This window comes from Drosophila obscura, unplaced genomic scaffold (assembly GCF_018151105.1).
Source record: "Drosophila obscura isolate BZ-5 IFL unplaced genomic scaffold, ASM1815110v1 contig_151, whole genome shotgun sequence".
Taxonomy (NCBI): domain Eukaryota; kingdom Metazoa; phylum Arthropoda; class Insecta; order Diptera; family Drosophilidae; genus Drosophila; species Drosophila obscura.
The window spans coordinates 1,033,856-1,051,706 of NW_024542737.1; positions in this window are offsets into that span (position 1 = coordinate 1,033,856).

Consider the following 17,851-nt stretch of genomic DNA (forward strand, 5'->3'; position numbering starts at 1 on the left):
TTATCATAGCAATATTCCATCATATGACTGCATTTATGCATAGGTAGGGTATTAAAAGCTTTGGCTCTCCGGCACTATATTTTCGTTTCGTTTCGTTTCTTTTCTTTCTTATGTTTATTTTGTTTTCCCACACAATAGACCAAAGCGGTGCGGAGCGGAGACAGTGGAAAGCTGTTACTTCCAGCTTGTTATTATTTCTGGCTTTTGTTGATAGCTTCATAAAAGTGCTGCTGTATGTATGTATGTACATACATATGTGTGTGCCGCTCTCTGTGTGTGTGTGTGTGTGTGTGTGTGTGTGTGCTTGTGTGTACTTCCTGTTGCTTGTTCGTTCGACTTTTGCTTGAACATTTCCGCTTGCTTTCATTTAGCATCCACCACACATTCACTTTGACTCATATTTGTTGCTGCTGCTCCGTTCTGCGGTTGTTTGCATCACTAATTTCAAAAATATTTTAAACACTTGAATGCGCTAGGTGGGTGGGGGGGTTGGTGGATTGGGGAGTATGTATTCAGGTCACTTCACTTCATTTGTGGCTTTGCTTTTATCCCCACATCTGCTTACGAGTGCGGGTAATCTTATTGTTCTCACGCCCAGAGTGAAGCTTCACCTTTAAACTTCCTGCGGTGGAGCATCTGCCGTTGACACCTGTCGTCGCCTCCTCCTACAGTCTCCGTGCACTAGACAATGCATCCTACTGCATCCTGTGGCTGTTCAGAGCACATCAGGGATGAGGACATGTGTCCGCCCACATCCAACTCCAAAGTGCAAGATACAGTAGCATCAAGAGCCAGGCCAGCAGCAACCTCAACTTTACCACATTTGCCACTGTTGACCTTTTCCGGGTTTTTGTAGCTCCCGAGGTTACGGCCAGCAAAATGGACTCCGACACGTTGTCGTTTGCCATGTTGAAAGCCATTTGATATAGTAGTAAGCTTGAAAATTGCGTTGCGTCTATAGAGTGGGGCGCGTGCAGCAACAGGTCTGAAAAGCGTCGAGATAAACAGGCTAAAATTAAAAAAAAAAAAAAGGGAAAGTCTCATAACAGGAAACAGCCCCAGGGACCGAAAAGCGGAAAGAAAAACATCTAAGAGCCCTTTGTAAAGTTTTTCGCTTCAAGGCAGGCAAAGAGATGCATGGCAAAAAAGGCTTAGGGCTTACTAAAATTAACAGAAGCATAAAAAACAGAGAGAGAGAGCTGAATAATCTTAAAGAAGTTGGCCACGGCGCTGGGGAATGGGGGAACAAGGGGAATGGATGCATGGATGTATGGATGCTGTCTTCCCAGTGCCATGGTAAGTAATATGAATAATATACTTAAGTAAATGAAATTACTTGGGAATCGCTTATGTACAACTTTACTATGTACTCATATGCACATATGTACATATAGTTGCAGAGGCGTTTCTGGCATTGTGCTAACAGCCAAGTTCTATGTAAGATGGGAACGAGGATTCTGATGCCTGTGCGATTCCAATACCAGAAAAACGATCAATTCGCCGGGGCATGCTTCAGAGCACTACGCTTTTTTATGTTTTTTAATATATTTTTGTATTAAATTTTGAGCACTGCAAAGTAAGGCCAAAGGTAAGAGTCTGGGCCACGATTTGTGAGGAGTAGTTTCAGGCGACTGTGGACGATGCTTCGCGCCTACACATGATGCCGGGAGCCGGGATGCCGGGATGCCGGGATGCAAGGACTGCCGTGTCAATTCAATCAACTTGCCAACCCCTCTATCCTCATCTTCGCCTTCTCTTCATCTTCATATTCATCTGGATGCTGCGTACCGTCGATGATGGCGTTGTTGTTGCTTGGTTACACAAAATGAGAATTTATTGTATGTGCCTTATGCATGGCACACAATTACGTTACGGCGGGTACTACCTAGCACATACATACATACATACATACATACATACATACATTCGCATGTAATCATACAGCGTGTCTGAGCAGTATAATAAAATTCCAATTTGCCCAACAAACGATGTCGCCGACACCCGCTTTTCATATAAAGAAATATACAAAAAAATATAAAGGAATATATACATACATACATATATTCCCCGCTTTCCTTTTCACAGCTGCAACACATACACAAATATGCACATAAGTACATACGGGAGTATGTATGTATGAGCTTGTGTTGTGTGCACATCCGAGTACGAGTATACAAATATGTTTTTCATTGTGCGTTTATTATTATGGGGAAATTGAAAAACTTGTACTCAGCCCCGCAGTGCCTCGACAGGTGCATTAGAGGGGGTATTGGCTCTTAGCTTTCAATTGAGATGGGATTATTGGTATTATTTCGGCCAAAGAAACTCGCATTGTTAATCAAAAGTGTTTGATGTGGAGATCCAAGAAATGTGGACAAAGGATCTGGCCTGCACGCTCATTCGAAGTGCCAATATATCACCATAGAGCTCCAATTCATCGATGCTCGCCTTGAGGGTGCTTTGCACATGCACCCCATACAACCATACATCCATATAACCAACAAAAGAAACCGGTTAACAATGGTCTTGACCGCTTGCAGCATTTGCAGCATTAAAGGAAAAGTAACAGAGGAGTTTGCTGCGTTGAAAAGACTCTCGAATGCGTGAATAAAATCCCCGACTCATCCGGCCCAAATGACGTAACTCCAGAAACAAGGGAAAACTGCGTTCGAACTGGACTGGGCGCTGCCTGAATGGAGGTCACGTATAGCATGCGCTCGTCTATAAATTGATGATGTGCATCAACGTGTGGCAATACGGACTATGAGACAAGGTGCGGTGGGATTTCTGCGGGGGCGGTGGATGGTTCCCTCGGTCCTTCCATTAAGCCATTGACTGAGGGATACGTTTTTATCGGCGAATGTATACTCGGATCTGTTTTTAGCATTTATGACATTTAAAAGCTTCATCGCAAAAACACACATAAAAGCCCACGCTCAAAATTTATAAGAAAAATCCCCCAAAAAACATTCAAGTTTGCCAAAAGTAAAAAAAAAAAACCAAGAAATATACATACGAGTATTTATGTTTAAAAATGTGCCCCATGCTCCCATGCCCCATGCCTCTGTATGTAGCAGTCATCACGGCACCCTTCCAGCGCTCAGATATAAATACTTAATGCATGTCAGTATGGTTTTTCGCTTTGATTTAACAACGTTGATTTATGGCCTGCCCCGCTGCGCCGTTCCCCCGTGAAGTATGCCGCCTCATGGTAAGTAAAAATCAAATCGGTAAACCGTAAATGTTCCACATTCCACTGATCCACCTCACACCCACACAGACATACAGCCACACAGACACAGAGCCACCTCGCACTCAGCGAATTTAATTAGTGCAAAGCGACGACGAAAGAGCGCGTTGGATGCAGCACGCCCCGCCTCATCCGCTGATGAGATGACGCTCACGCTGACGTTAATGATGATGAGGACTTGGCTATCAAATAGCCAGCAAAAAGCGATACCTACGGGGTATACAAAATAATCCAATAAAACCGGCTTCCATTTTACGGATTTTACGCAGTAAAGTAAATCAAAGGGCAATGGAACACCAGAGAAAAGCAGAGCGAAAGTTCTGGATAAGTAGATAATTTCTAGGTTATTCACGGCTTTCTATCCATTCATTCATTCATTCATTCACAAGAAGTTTTCTGTCATGGGTATCAAATTAATTTGCAGCAGCAACTATGACAAACATTTCCTGCCAGGGGGGAAAACTTCTCTTTGGGTCCTCTTTGGCACTTGCTAATTGAGTTGGTCTTCGAGTGGCATGCGCCATGTGGGACGACCCTGGCCGACCTTCTACCGACTTGTCAACCTTTTTATTTGGTTCAATAAATAAATTGCCAGTCCAAAAATATGTATATTTGTGCAAACAAACGATGTTGCATACACATTTTGTTTCCATTTATTTCCAGAAAAGGAAAACAAAGGCCTGATACGGAAAAAAGTCGCTCATACGCCACAGTTGCCAATGCCATGGTACGATACGAGCCTCGTATGCCTGACACGAAAAATTAAAAAAAAACGGAAGAGAATATGTACCAATAAATGGCAGCGCCCACGTGTTTTTTTTTTTTTTTGTTTTCCAAATACTTTTAAGCGTAATGGAAAATTCAGCGCGTTCAGCTTTTTAATATATGCTACGTAGGTATGGGCTTAGTGGTGCGGGGTGGTGCCAGGTGCCAGGTGCCGATGTGTTAAGCGTCAAGCGGCGTCGTGCAGAGAAACAATGCCTTTTTGGCACTTTTTATACCCGTACTAAAAAAGAGTTAAGGGGTACATTAGATTTATGGTAAAAGTGGATGTGTGTCTCCGACCCCATAAAGTATATTTATTCTTGATCAGCATCAATAGCCGAGTCGATAAAGCCATGTCTGTCTGTCCGACCGTCCGTTCGTTTGTCCGTCCGTCCGTCTTGTTTGTCGCCTAGATCTCAGAGACTGTAAGAGCTAGAGCAACCAAATCTTGTTTCATCACACTGCCCTTCCCCCCCTTCCGCCACAGCAAAGGACACAGTATCGTAGAGAATGGCCATATCTACCAGATTGCCGAATCTGAATCACATTTCAGATGTGTAATCGACATCTACAAGTAGATGAAGATAACAAATGTAACAGAAAAATGTAAAATGTAAAATATTTTAAAACTCTACATAAATCATAAGTGCACAAATTTTTAATACTGACTAAGTACGGGTATAAGAGTAGAGTCGCGTCCACAGAAGCGATTCACACGTTCCTTCTCGTGTTTTTTTGCATTTCTATTTTTGGGGTCGTCGCACGTGGCGTATTCCTAATTTGGACAAAACCCTGGCATTGAAAAGTGAAAACTGTCTTTAAAAAGAAGTTTTCCCTGAAGTTTAAAATCCTAAATATGCACATATAAGTAAGACATTCAAATGGCCCCAGAGAATTTAGTTGCGTAAATTAATTACGTTAAATGTGTTTTTGTGAGACATTTGAGGGAATTAAGGGAGCCAAAACGACAGGAATAAAAGAGAGAAAACTCTGGTTGTTGACAACAAAATAACAGGTGGTGGTGGAGGCGTGGTAGGTGGTGGTGGTGGTGATGCCAGGGAGGTGTATGCGGTATAGGGCGGTTAGCAAAAAGTGGCGCAGGAAAACCTTCGCCGTTTTGCGCTCTTCAAATATTCATGAGAATACGGAATAAAGTGCTCAAGTTTATTGCAATGAAAACAGTAAACGGCGGCATCGGCGGCGACGGCGACGGCGGCTGTTGCTCTTTCATACTCATATTCGAGAGAATATAGGCCGAGAGGCTCCCCTCTCTCTCTCTCTCTCTCTCTCTGTCTCTGTCGCAACTCCTCTACCTGTCTCATATTTCATGCTTTTATGGTTTTCGGTCTTGGGAAATATGCAAAAAATTCTAAAAAGGTTGACAAAATGATTTTCAAATTGTCAATTATCAGGGGACTCCCGCCCGTTCTGTTCTCGTTCTGTGTCAGTGTCTGTGTCTGCGTCTGAGGCTTGGCTGAAATGCAAGCGCTATAGGCAGGGGAGAGGGGCTGAGGTAGAGTCACAATAAGAATTGACACAGCTATTGCATCACACGCAAAAATCGCTGAAGTGCTGACGCATGCACTTTCTGCGGGAATGCCATGACATCACTTTATACGCACGATTTGTGGCAAATGCCGCCATAATTTCTGCTTGCCCCTGCTACACTCAGCCCCGCTTTTAAGCGACACCAAAGGGGCTGCTGCTGCTGCTGCTTCTGCTGAAGCTGTGGCGAGTGGGCGCTGGATGACCAAATGCAAGAAGATGGCGACGACTTCCGCACAAACGGAAGCCACATTCCTCTTCTATTTCCATCTCTCTCTCTCTCACTCGACGTGTGTGTTTGTGTATGTGTGGGTCTGCCATTGTCAACGCGTTGTCTTTGCCCACACACTCGCACTCGCACTCACACTTACACAACACAGACACAGACACAGACCAGTAGTGCCAGTTTGGCTGCCATCCAAGAACGGAACACAAATTTTTGAGTACAGTCAGCAAAAAAGCTCATTCTTGGAAGCAACTAAATTCGTAGCATTTACCTTTAAGCGTTGCTAAAATGCATGCATATATGTACACTTGTATGTAAATGTGTATGGGTGTGTGGGTGTATGCACACCTGTGTGGGTGGCTGGCAGCAATTAGCGAGCTAAACTGTCCTGAGCGTGGCTGCAATTGAATTTCCACATGACTGAATATCAGACCCAGCCCAAAGCAGTTTTTTGCCACTAGCGAAATGTCAAGCAGGAGTTGTTGGCAAATGTTTGCCAACATGTAAGCTCAAATCCTTAAATAGCAAAATGTTTGAAAATGTAAATTTCTGAAAATTCTATTCGTAGCTTAAAGAGCCACACAGCCAGAGATGCTTCCAATTAGCACTCGCAAATGTATCAACTTACCTGCCACAACACGACAACCTCCTGACAACGTGATGTCAGCTTAACATGGTCTAAATGGTTAACTTTCCAGGAAATCGTATTTAGCCAGGTTAGTTAGGCACTTGCACTCCACAATCCCTCCCCCCCCGCGGTGACTACTAGATGACTGTGTCGGGGGTAAAAAAAAAAACAGTTGATCCCCCTCTGATTCAAATGCGGCAATAGATCCGGCCGCAAGCTCTTCTCAATGGAACAATATCCAATTTGGCGACAGAAGAAGGAGCAGGGGTGGTGGGTGATGGCTGTGTGAGTGAGTGGAACAAATATGCCGGCGGCATTTTTGGCGGCAAGCACCAACCCCAACGCCAACGCGGGAAATACCCCTTTGTCGTTTTGGGTTGTCTTTTTTGTTGGACATGGGCACTCGGCACATGGCGGATTTCTGGACGTGTTGGCGCTTCAGAAATCATTCATTGAGAATTCCACACACACACACACACACACACATGCAACTATAATTTCTGCTTGTGTGTCGCTAGTTGGCTGCTGCCAACGAAGATATTTTAGCGCGTGGGCGTTTTCGGATCCCTCGTTGCTGTGTCTCTTGTTTTCGTACTCCAAATATTTGTAGTCGAAAATTTGTTGTAAAAGTACTACGAAACGAGTCTATTGAGCTGCCTGAGCGCTATCTCTTTCTCTTTCTCTCTCTCTCTCTCTCTCTCTCTCTTTTGCTCTGCCTCGTTTTATCTGTATGTAATGGCATGCCCTATCTCCCTCGCTTGCCATTAAGTTTCATTTTATGACAGCGTCGCTGGCGCTACGCTAGAAACAGTTGACGCAGCAACCCCACCCCGGCTCCACTTTCAACAGAAAGCAGCTAGGAAAGCCCAAAACCCAACAATACCCATTGAGAAAGACCGACGACTTGGATACACTGCTGCCACGCGGATCCATTGGTGAACAAATTCGTAGGATTGATGTAAAAGAATATTCCCTTAGTTCTGTTTGATCAGAAGTAATAAAAGGTTCCACATATACGCATGCATAAGGTGTATAAAATGGTATACTAATCTTAACTGAATCGAATTTGGTTGGATTATCTTCCAGACATTGGATTAGTTAGAGTTGGAAATGTTTTTTGCACTGTCCATTCTCCGGCAAGGGTATTAAAAGTAAACTGGAAATTCCACAAATGCGTGGGCGTTGAATGGCTTTAGCTTCTGCTGCTGCTGCTGCTGCTCATGCCACCTTACTACCCCTCCCTCACCCGTTGGTCCTTATTGTGTATGCCTGTCGCGCTTTGCTGATTTTTCTTAATGGAATTTATGCGAGTGTGAAATTTATGTTTGTGCACAGATACGCTACGCTGCGATATACGTATACGTATTACTCGAGAGGAGCAGACTATTTTTAGTTTTCGCTCTGGCAAGTGGAAAAATATGCGTTGCCTACTTTTGCGGGTGCGTGATTTGGTTGCTTGCTTGCCGCAATGCAAGGTCACCCCTTAATCTCGTCCCCTCCCCATTCAGCACCACCCTGCATACATCCGGTTGGAAATCACTCGGAGCGCGCTCATGCGATTTGCTAAATGGACAGGCAGGGGGAAAACTGTGTATAACCCATAATTGCCTAAGCAGAACTGTATATAACTCTGATTGACATTTATTCTCGGTTTCCTCGCTATTTCCGCCTTCTTTGTACCCGTATTGTATCCGGCAAGACAGCGGATGGCTGAAGGTAGCACTCACAACTCACAATGTGGGCCAATGTGTCTGTCTGCAGCTGTCAGTCAGTTGCACGGCCGCATAATGTTGCATAAAATTATGCCACATTCAAGCGGCGGGTGGCGTTTCGGTTGGTTGGCTTGGGTTGGAAGGGCTGGTGGCACAAGATACTCGTACTCATACTCGTACTCGTACGGATTAGGGTAAGTTACTGCAACTGACTGTCATCATAATTTTTGGCTTGTGGCATACGATGCATGGCGTTTGTGAGAGTAAGCGTGTGGGTGGGACAAATGGCTTTTCAATCAATTGAATCTGCAGTTATTGCACTCGCTAAAGGTCGCGTCTTGTGGCCCCCAAATGAGAGATATTGCACATTCGACCCGTACGCCCAGCCAAGGCATACGAGTGGGTGGGAAACGAGCACCAGTAAGGGATGGGAAGGGAAGGGAAGGGAAGGGTTCATGTTCATTCATGTGACTTGACTCTTGGTTGGGTTGTATGCCATTGACTGGCCAAACGCCCCCGAAAGAGTCTTGTATTACAAATGGAAATTTCCCGACTTTTTGCCAAAATGCCAGCAAAGCGTCGAAAAGTGTGGAGAGGGGAGAGCGGCCAGACAGAGCTCATCCTTTGGCGCGGGTGTCTTTGGCATATTTATGATTTAGTTGATAAAATAAATACATATCATTTAAAGCACATTCCAGAGTGGCCCAGCCTGGCCCCAGCTATTGCTTTCTGTAATTTCGATCGTAAATAAAAATCTCTGAGCCACAGCCACAGCCCCCGCCCGACTCAGTCTCCTACTCTTCGACGTCGAGTACTATGGGGCTGCAATTGACAGCCAGCTCCCTGAAGCGATCCATTGGATGCGCTGCGCGGCCTGGTCTGACAGCTGAGTCGATAATATGTATGTACAGATGTTGTTATATCCTCAACCTGTCTGCCTGCCTGCCTGCCTGCCTGCCAGGCTGTCTGCTTTCCTGTACATCATCTGTGAACTTATCTATGTTGTCCTTCACCTTCGTGATACATCCACCTCCACATCCAGCCACTTCCTGATCATATTTTGCGCTTATGCAAGGCAGGCGCTGCATAAGGTGACAGCTGAGTTGCATACATGTACACGGTTATTTGTAACGCTGCCATATGGCCATATGGCAGCTGACATAAGGATTTTGAGTGCCTGTGGCAGGTTTGAATATTATGTGTCAGTGAGGCAGTTTGGCAGTGTGGCACGTATACGCTTTGCCAGTATGTTGATAAACTGCAGTTAACCCACAGCAAGTCAGCAAGTCAGTCACTCCCCAACATGTTCCATGTACAATGGCAAAGGGTTCAAGTTCGGGGTGCACAGTTCATGGCTTAGCATCAAATATTTTAATGCTTATCGATGCAATGGGACAGAGTGCAAGGCAATGCCAATAAAGTAAGATGGCTGGAGGATGGGTAGGTAAGTTGGGGCTGTGTAAGCTGTAATGCTCGGTAATATCCATATTTGATATTTGATTTGGCCCACTGTAAACTTCTAGCAACATTCATTTGCAAATTTATGTGAGAAACGTGCCGGCCAAATTATGACAAACCGCACTGAAAGTTTCAAAAAGCATTTTCAGCACACACTTAGCGGTCTCTCAGCCCCAGCCCCTGTCCCTGTCCCAGACCCAGACCCAGCTCTTCTTTCTCCTATTGCCACCTGAGGGACTCCATGGACAGACTACATAAGTGTGGCAGAAATGCTAGTACTGCATAGTACGTGCTCGTAGTGGGAGACTCGAAAATGGATGACCACATGGAAGAGCTACGCTGCCAGTTACACCCACTGTCCGAGTCGGTGGTTTTGGGCTTGATTAAAGTGCTGCTCTCTCCGTACCATACCATACCATACCATACCATACCATACCATACCATAACGTAATGAGGAGTACCTGACTATACCTGTCATACCTGCCCGTCGGAGGGGTGTGGTTCCGGTGTGGTCCGGTGCGGTCCGTAATTAATATTTATGCCACTGCGAACGAGTACGAGTATATCGTTGTGAGTCTCCCTCCACTCTCCTGCTCCACCACTCCTGCCCTGTGTGAGTTCCAGCTGATGCATTATCTACTCGTAAATGCGAGTTGGAGACCGACCGCTAGCCGCTAGACCGTTGGCCATTTGCTTTGTGGCTTTGGCAGTAGAATTATTTCATTCGTAGATAATTCGTATCCACAGATAAAACACGCACATACAGGACATGCAGGGGACTGTACGGGACTGGTCCTGGCATTGTCAATTAGTTGTCGTTAAGCAACTCGGGGCTTGTGCCCTGGCATTGTCCTGCTGTGCCGCAGACCCAACCGATGCCAAAATTATTTCGCCTGCAATCACACATACTGTAAATAGGTATGCATGTGTGTGAGTGAGTGGTGTGTGTGTGTGTGTGTGTATCTGTGCGATAAACATGACTAATTAAAACAAACGGGATTAAACTAATCCAAGACGCACTCGAGCACAGTCCCCTAATTCAGACTGTAATTAAGTCTCCTGTCAGTTCGTTCTCAACATGTCAATTAGCCCCCACATTTGGCTTAAAATATTAACTTAACACTGCTTGTTGTTGTTGCTGTTGTTGTTAAAGTTGTTATTGTTCTGCCTTTTGATATTGTTCTATTCCAGAAATGGACCCTCCTGTTGCCCATTTCGGGCCAAATGTTCCCCCAAGTAAATTGAGAAACAGATTGATTTCCTCAGAAATGAAGGGAACGGTTGATTCCCCACAACACAATCGACTAAAAATCAAGCATTTACACACATATATACATATGTACATATATAAATCATGTAATCAATGTGGAACTGAGATAAAATCAGCTTGACTCTGAATAAGATTCAGAGGGAGCGAAGGAGGGGGGGTGGTCGGGTGCTCTGTCAGCTGGAAATGTAGGCGTTTTAATAAATCGATATACGTAAGTATATATGTGTAGGTATAGCTGGAAAGACAATACATTTTCCATAATGGCAATGGCATCTCCATTCCAAATTTCGAATTTCGAATTTCAAATTCAATTGATATATGTTCGCCGATTCAATCATTTGCTAAATACCATCTTTAAATAGACGGCACAATCGGCGATTTTTAACGAGCTGCGGGCTCAAATGTCAGATGTCGCCTGGAACTACATACACAGCACTGCTGGCACTGGCGTTCGGAGGGCGGTCGGTGGTGGCCTAACATTTACATTTAATGATCTATGTGCTGTGGGGGGGGGACAAAGCAGGACAAGGGCTGCAGAAGCCTCCAATGGGTGGGCATGTCTTGGCATTTACCTGTGCCTCAGCCGCACCAAATTGAATCATGTTATTTGCCCTGTTGTTCGAATTGCTGTAATGGCTTTCCGCTTAGTTTTTAGACATTGACTCGCCAGCACCAAGGACAAGTTCCTGTTAAGTATCGTGGGCGTTATTAATTTATGAACCTCACATCATCATCATCATCATCATCATCGTCGTGATGGAATTTATGCTAATTTAGCAATTTGTCCTTGCCAAGTTTATGTACATAGTAAATACATATTCCGTACATATATTGAAAGTTGTTAAGCCGACTTACACCCCAAATGTAGACTGTTTCGGGACAATTATGAGCTAAGAGACGCAACGCACATTTGACGGACAACAAATAAGGACATAAAGAAGACACAAAAAAGTTTCGCGAAAGTTTCCTTTTCGTCATCAAGAAGAAATCAAGCAAGCAAGCAAGCAGGCAGGCAAGCAAACGACAAACAAACAAATAAATATAAAACTCATCAATGTCATCAAAATGGCGGCAGGCTGACCAGAAACTCAAACAAAAGAACCAAAAACTGCGACAGCAAAGGCAGCAATGCCAACAGCTACCAACTTGAGGGGGGAGGTAGGCCAAGTTTTGGTTGCCGAAGATTTGGATGCCCTAGCAGGTATGTTCACATGCCAAAGCGGCTTTCCTTTCTGCATTGCAGAGAACCCAATCCTCTGAGAGGGTATACAGCAGCAACGGAGAGTAATGAATCGCTAAAGTGACAGAGTAAAGCTGGATGCTAAGTTGCGCCTGGGAAAAGCAGAAAGAAGGAAGAAAACAAGCGGGCAGGAGAAGGTGTGCTTACGGGATTCAAGGGATAACTAAGTCACTGAGCCGCAGAGAATTTGCATAGAGCGCAGCCGGACGGCATTCATTGTCAATGTCCCCCCCACTAACTATCCTTGGATAGTGGCAGCTGCAGCTGCAGTGGCTCCGTCCATCCGAGCTGTGGTCCTTCAATCCCAACGGCGTGGCGGCTGCCACTGCGACAAGTCCTCTCATCCACGACTATTTGTGTTCTGTTCTCTTTTAAGCCTTTGCCCGTGGGGGAATTTTCTAGAATTATTTGCTAAAGCACAAACAGTAGGTAGAGCTATTTTTAAGCGTCATCCAACCATAAAGCTGTTGTTGTTGTTGGGTATTCCTGTAAACGATTTGCATTTGCTGAAGATGAGCGCTGATAAGAGATGATCGCCCTTAGATGTTCACCACTTAAAGTGTTCTCCTACTTCAGCTCCAGCCCAATGAGCGTGAAATATCCTAATGGGAGTGGTCGTTGTCGGCACTCAGACGTGCAGAGAAGTGCGTTAAGTAGCCGCATTAAATCGCCCACAAATACGGTAACAAATGTGACAATTTATCACCACACGTAACCCACATACGTATACATATAGGTATGCATATCTTCAGTCACAATAAGCAAAGAAAATCTGTTTAATTGCAAATTAATGAAGATGGCGTGGCAGGAGGTACAAACATACAAACATATATGTATGTGTGGGTGCGGGAATGTGCTTATGCTCCATTTACCTCTTTGCCCCATGCCCCATCACCCCTCCCCCACATCTTGTAATGCTTGATTTCAATTTGAGTTAATTAGAAATTATATTGTAGCTTTGATTTGATGTGTTTCCATGGCAACGCCCCCAACTGGTCTTTGATTTAATTAAAATTTGCGGCCAAACATTAATATGTTGGAAAATGTGATTGATACATGTTATGCCACATACAATCTTACATATGTATAATAGTGTTTCTTTACCGCTCACTCAATTAACATTTGCCTGGCAATTAGGGTGCTGATTTGCACAAATCAATGCGACACGGCCACTCCTACACGCCCACACAGAACGGCCTGACAATAGTAGCAATATACAAGTGCCTGCTACGTACTGCTATGTTTCGGCGTGGTCATACGCCGGAGTGGGGCAATGAAAATGTAATTTTGATTACTAGCACGCGCCACTGCAGTGGCTGGGAATCGTGTCTGGTCAGAGTTCTGTCTATTGATTTGTCGGCAATACTCAATTGTGCTGTGCGCCACTTAAGCTGTGGTAAGAGGAGTACTTGCGGTATGCTTGTAGTTGCGTACATACTCAAGATTTTGAGACATCATTTGGATTCTTATATTGCATTGAATACTCGCATTCGTAAAGCACTCCAACTTAATTAAATGAGGAATACATATCCCTCAGATTTCACCTTTCAAGTGATCAGTTTCCGCTTTGATCCGCGTAATTATATGTCATTAAGGCTGCTGCCATCGCGAACGAACTGTCAGCTGCGTCAGCACTTTTCGTCACAGCTGACTCATTGTCATTGTCATGGGACTACATATATTTACTGTCGTAAATGGCAAAAGGAGTTCAAAGCACCGCCTTGCACTGGGGTCCTGGCACCCATAGGTATAGGCATAGGCTAGGCTCAGGCAACACACGCTGTGTGTGTGTGTGTGTGTGTGGCTCATACCCTAACTTATGGCCTTGAAAACGTTGGCTCCAAGTCCATGGAGCCAGAGCCGAAGCCGAAGCCGGAGTCAGGGGAAGCACGTAACAGTTGACATTGAAAGAGGCATTAAAATATGGTAAACTTTTATTTTTAGATCAAACAGAAAAAAGCTTGGAAACACACACAAGACGTCGCGTACTCGGACCAGTCGTACAATATGTTAGCTTCAGCAGATTGAATGTGTTTTTGAGAGGTTTTCGGAGAGGGTTTTTTGGAGCTTGGAGTGCTCTGGGTTGACCAGCCAAGCATAGCCAACGAGTCTGATATAAGAATTACTGAGGCAGCTCGATTCCTGCGAAGTCTATCGCAATCCACCGATTGCAATTCATTTTTGTGGCACTTGGAGAATCTATTTGAGTCGCTTTCCCCCCTTTGGCCAACCCACACAATGCTGGGTAATGTATTTGGTTTGCTCTGCTGCCCTTTTTCCCGTAAGTCCGATTGACATTTGGGATATGTCTGGGAAGGATGTGCCTGAAGGCAGCAGGGAGCCAAATCAGAAATGTCAATACTTCCAGTTGAGCGCGGAAAAACAAGCGGCCTGAAAAGTCGCCCAGCTACAACTCATTTTAGCCCGGAAACTAATTTCAGAAAATGTATCGAGCCTGGGAGTTCTATGGAGACATGTCCTGTTTCGACAGGAGCGAAATAGCAGGGCAGGGCAGGGCCGGGCAGGGCAGGACAGGAGGCAGCAGAGGCAGGAGCCCGATTTGCTTTTTGAAGCGGAAGTGACCCTTGAAGTTTGATTTTATTTGTGTTCCGTCATCGTCGTGTCTGTCCATGTCCCCTAGCCTGGAATTTTGCCGTTGGCAAACAGATTTTCGCCATGTCCATACTTATTTATTTGCTGTTGCCGTTGTCGTTGTGCCGTTGTCGTTGCCATTGCTGTTGCTGCTCAATTTTTAATCAACGGCTATGGCAACGTCTTGGCAGCTTCTCGCACATTTTATGCAATTTCCTGTTTTTCTGCGCACGAAGTCTAATAGAGACAAGCCCAGGCCGGAGATGAGTCCGTGGAGGAGCTGAGCAGGAGACACTCAGCTGGCTGCCTATTTTTAGCAATTTGGCCGTCCAACGGAATTCAATGTCAACCAGAACCGCCAGAGCCAGCAACCAGCAACCAGGAACCCAACGGAGCAAAGAGCAAGTGGTTGGATGGGAATGGCGGAAGTTCTCGGAGTTGGCCTTTTCAAGTGCCAACTTGAACATAAATCGTTGTTAAGACTGAAGTCGATCTCCGTCTTATCCGATTAGGGAAATTGGAAACCAAATTGCATCCCGCTTATGACAGTTGAAAGGCTATTGAAAGGGTGCTGCTGTTCAACCAATAGATATGAACAAAAACAGTCAATTTGGACTGTCAATAGGGGCAGTGATTGCCTTTTCGTCAGACTATTAAGGCTCTGATTGGTTCGACACATCCGTTTCCCTCTTAGCTTTGCTCATTTGATTCTGGTAAGTGACTCCATTCGCAGCTTTAAACGTAAATTATTTATTTCACCTTATTCGTTTTTTAATGATCATAAAAACGGAATACTTTTGATCCTCGTAAGGTGTCTGTTCCTATGCTGAAAACCTAATGGATAAATGGTGGACATCGAGCTGGTTATGCTCTTGTGAGCACTGGAAAATAAAAATAAAAGTAAATATGTACTTGCATATATAGGAAGAGAGTGTGAGTTAATGCTAAGGGCAGTTTCGATTCCGAAATCATGACATACACTTAAGGGAGGAGCTGAAATCGGCCATAGATGCAAATATTTAATGCAAAATCTGAATTGGCCAGAGATGTAGCTCTTCGGGTGGCATGCCACGGTGGGCGTGCGACGAGCGAGCGAGCGAGCCCAGAAAAATAAAGCGTCGGCCCAAGGTGTCGGAGGCACGGACGGACAATGGAGCAACCTGTTCAGCCGACGCGACGCGCCTGCAGCGCCTCTCACATGCATATCCAATACAAAGGCACAGGAACGAAGCCTTCGTGTCCTTTTTCGGGTGCGAACTTACGTCACAAACATGCGTAGGCGTCATCATCGTGCGGCGCACCCATGTCCCGCCCCCGTCACCGTACCCGTTCCCGTTCCCAGGTCCAGTCGGCAGACATCGCTTAAAGACGACGACGACGCCAGCCAGGCGGTAATTGCTCCCTCCCTGCCCCATGCCATGCAACTGGGGCTCGGCTCTCTTTTCCCCAACTGTCGGTGTTGGAAAGGTGGGGGGAGGTGGGTGGCCTGAATGAAATTTTCGTTGCTTCGATTTTTGTTGTTGACGTAGTCGTTGTGGTCGGTCCCGTCGTCGTCCCAGCGCCTGCGCAGTGACCGGGCAGAATCATCTGTTGGCTCCCCGAATCTGTCCTGCCCGCCTGCCATGCCCCAGCAAGTGCATTTGGCTTGTGGTAGGACGGTCGGTCGCTCCAACAGCCAACACCGAATGTGAATGGGGTCTGGCCTGGCCCAGCTCGGCTCAGCTGTTTGCTGCTGCTGCTGCTGCTGCTGCTACTGATTCCTGTAGAGTTTTCCAACCCCGTGTAGACTTTTGTTCCGTGCAACAAATTGTGTCCTCAAGCCGGCTTTTTCCTCGAGAAGTCTGCACGAGAAAATTTGAAAAGGAAGTAAATTAAATAAATACAAATGAAATAAGTTGTAGATCTAATTTTGATATTTAAAAAATGATTTGAATACATAAAGAATCCAGAATTTTGAAATTTCTTTGCGTATCCGTTCTTTATATAGCGGGGGAAATTATACTAAGCGATTCTAGAATTTATCCACACTATTCGGCCACACAGTTTTCGAATGCCATCAATCCCTTGGGACCGAAACTCTCCTGTCCATACTCCCGATGGCTCAAGCTCACCTCCACCACGCTCTGATATCCATGCCCCACCATCCATGGAGCAAGTACGAATATATAATACACAGTTCCAATTGCGCGCTCGTAAAACCTAAAAGCCACAGACATCGTGACGACAACAGACTGTGCTCCATGCCCCATGCCCCATTCTCTAAGCAGCATATTCCCACCTTGCCGCCACCGCGAGAGGCCAGGCCAGGCCAGTCCCCTCCGCTCTCCGCACTTCGCACGCCCTCGGCCAGTACTCTGCTGTTGAATCTTGCATGAGGGGCGTCTGCAAAAACAGCAACACACACAGCAGGTTGCAGGCATCGATGACGACGGTCCGTGGCTAGTCGAATTCTCCTTCATTCATGTTCGCTGTGGCACGATACTCTTCGGCTGCCCTTCGACCCCTCGCCCCCAGGGACTTGCAATTCATGCTTTCGTTCCAGTTTCGTTCTTCTCTCTAATGTGTGGGCGTCATCGTTGTTCGAAGTTCGAACGGATTCGAAGAGGAGACAGACTCGAATTTGTAGGAGCAATGCAGGGGAAAGTGTTTTGTACAGGGGAACGGCAGGCACTGGACATACTATGATTGAATTCAATGCAAGTTACATGTATGAAAAACAAATAAACAAACAAATAAACAAATCTCTTAAGGTATTTAAGACTTTAATCAAATCTGCACACTAACGGCAAAGCTCACATATCCGTTATGGCGATAAAAACATCCGAAATCTTAAATAATGTCTGAATATTTATTCGGGCTGTATCAACCAAATCTCTAGTAATAGTAACTGCCGTAACTGCAGATCGTAGTCTTATAGTTCTTGACCCCCCAATGGGTTATTCCTCTTATGGGACTCTCAGCAAACTTTCCGTGAAATTGATGAGCAGTCCGTAGATTTTCGGGGTTTAACCAATGAAAAATGAATGCATGTGGAGAACAATTAGCGACTGAGCCGCAATCAGCACACAAATTGAAGTATTAGGTGTGGTGAGCAGGAGGCGGAAGCAGCTGATACTTGGGTATGTACTAGGTAAATCCTATTACCAAATGGGAATACTTTCGAAC